The sequence below is a fragment of the Talpa occidentalis genome, unplaced genomic scaffold (genome assembly GCF_014898055.3).
Source record: "Talpa occidentalis isolate TD23 unplaced genomic scaffold, MPIMG_talOcc4v2.1 talOcc4.6, whole genome shotgun sequence".
Classification (NCBI taxonomy): Eukaryota; Metazoa; Chordata; class Mammalia; order Eulipotyphla; family Talpidae; genus Talpa; species Talpa occidentalis.
In genome coordinates, this window is record NW_023604972.1 from 51060584 (window position 1) to 51063336 (window position 2753).

At 36.5% G+C, this 2753-nt stretch overlaps 1 pseudogene; it reads right to left on the reverse strand.

Annotated features, from left to right (window-relative positions):
* Positions 1 to 427: 427 nt before the first annotated feature.
* LOC119261158 (60S ribosomal protein L31-like) lies at positions 428 to 777 on the reverse strand (annotated as a pseudogene).
* Between the last annotated feature and the right edge of the window lie 1976 nt (positions 778 to 2753).

Sequence of the window (2753 nt, forward strand, 5' to 3'; positions counted from 1 at the left end):
ATTTTACTATTTTGAGAAAACTCCATGTTGTTTTCCATAGGTACTGGACCAGTCTACAAATTACAAATAGCACATGAGGATTCCTTTTTTTCCATTCCCTCTCAGAAACAACAACACCTGTTATTTATGATTTTAAGAAAATCCTTTTAAATATAAAAGTGAATTGGCTATTTTAACAGAAAGATTCCCTTTTTATTCCTCATCTCTGAACAAGTATAAGTACTATAAATATTAATTTGGAATCTTTGTTTTGCCCAATTTTGATCTAAGTTATATGAGTCATGAAATATAAAGTTTATTCTGTGTATTTTGAGAGCTGCACTAACTAGGGATTTTGGCAAATGAATGTTTATCATTGAATTAAAGCAAATAATAATCTGTGTTTATTTATTTTTATAGTTTTATAATTTTATTTGCCAATCAGTGGTTAGTTCTCATCCACATTGATTGTCTGTAGACTTTTGAAAGTGGTGGCAAGTTCATAGATAACCAAAGTATACAGCTTGTTTGGTAAGTCTTGACCCCCATTCATTTTCTAGGCAATCCCATATAAATAATGTATAAAATGTTTCTTACTACTTTTGTCCAGTTTTGTTGAGAGTAGCATCAGTGCAGACACCTGTAGTGTCCATTTCACATATGGCAAATTTCTGGATGTCTGATACTCCTGAAGTCCATTCCATGGATGTGTTTGTGAATATTAGTGGTATATTCTCTGGTCACTACTTCACTGATGACAAAATGGTTCTTCTCACCACTGTTCTTTGCCGGAGCCATTCTTCAGGGACAAAATGGGAAAAGACAAATCTTAGTAACTATTTAGCTGGAAATTTAGAAACTGTTTTTTTTTTTTTCTCCCTACATCATTCATAGAAGACAAACTTTAATCTACGTTGTCTGAGAGTCTCACTTACTAGTGATTTTGGCAAATGAAATGTCTATCATTGAATGTCTTTCATTATTTAACTGGAAATTTAGAATATTCTTTCCCTCCCTAAATGAATTTTTGCCATTCATGGTAACATGGAAAGAATTGGAGGGGATTTTACTATGCAAAGTAAGTCAGCAAGGGAAAGACAAATACCACATCTCTTCAATTATGTGAGGAATATAAAGAAAAAAACACAAAAGGTCTGACAAAACTAAACAAAAACATCCCATAGGAATCTGGCTGTAGATCTGAGACTGCCAAAGGAGGCAGGGGAAGGTGGAGAGGAAAGTAGGGGTAGGGCCTAGTGAACTATGGTGGAGGATTATGGGTATCTTGGTGGTGAGCATGATATAGTAGCATACATCTGAAGAGGTATGATTCTATACCTCTGTACCATATAAAATGTTATAAACCATTGTTACCTCAATAAAAAAAATTCCCTGATCAGACTGAATTTCTTAAAGACTTAAGAAATCTTAAGAATAAAATGAAAGACGTCAACTAATTACATTACTGGCAATATTTCACTTGATTTCAAACACTTAAGACAAATCAGAAGATCTAAAGATACTTATTGCTGGTTTTAATTTACATAAAATAAATGCTTGACTTGAATATGCTATTTGTTGAGTTTTCTTGAGGATATATTATTTAGTTTTATGATGAACTTGGTAAATGAAATAGTCAAGTGACAGCAATTCCTATTATTCTTACTATACTTATCCCAGATGATGGGCCTATTTTTACATGCTTTATAACACATATACATTGGAGATTTATATAAAATTATTATTACATCTTTAAAAGAATTACCACTACCTAGCGCTCTCCCCAATAGTGATATTAAATTGATGCATATTCTGTCACCAAATCTTTAAAGTTGTTTCACCTTAAAATGTTGACTAGAAAATGGAAAGTGGTGGGCCTCCCCGGTGGCGCAGCAGTGGTTGAGCGCTGGACTGCGAGGCTGCCCGCAGCCTCTGCAGCACCGGTTCGATCCCCGGCCACCGGTGAGGGTCCCACATGGTGCGGTAGACCTCTCCTGCCGCCCGCTGCTCCCCTCAGCAGTGTTTCGTCAGTCTGCCTGTTCTGTTCCCCGCTCTGGCTCTGGTGAATTCTCTCACCCTCCCGTGCTTCTGACTGTACCCAGTACTTGTATAAATAAATAAATAAATCTTTAAAAAAAGAAAAGAAAATGGAAAGTGGTTTGTAGTGCTCAGACATGGGTCCACAGGTTCTTTGGTGGTACCCTCAAATGGTGCCCTCTGCAGGCCACTTAATGGAAAATCTGAGAATACTGTGGCATTATCTGCTCTTGATTCATGAAAGCTACTTACTGTATTTCATTAAACCTAAGACTTCATAATTATATGTCACGCCAATATTTTATATTCTATTAAGAAATAAGAAATGCTGCCAATTAAACTAAAACCAAACATTGATTATAAAACATTCCTGATTTCAATCAGAGATGTTAAAATGTGATTTATAAAAAAGTGTCTTAGAATGATGAGAGAAGGTATCAGCTATATTCTTTAAATTCTCCCTTCACTTTCCTGAGCTATACAGCTTCCAAGAATGGTAATATGGTTTTGTCTATTGACAACACTCGTATTGCAAAATGTGTTTCTGTGTGTGTTAACTGTTAACATGGGAAAAATTATCTCTCATTTATTAAAAGGACCTACCTGGTGGAGTAGGCGGTTGAGCACAGTGCTGAGAAGCTGTCCGCAGCCTCTGCAGTGCTGGTTGGATCCCTGCCAGCCTCGGAGCAACCCACATGGTGAGCAGACCTCTCCTGTCTTGCCTGCTGCTCCCCTCA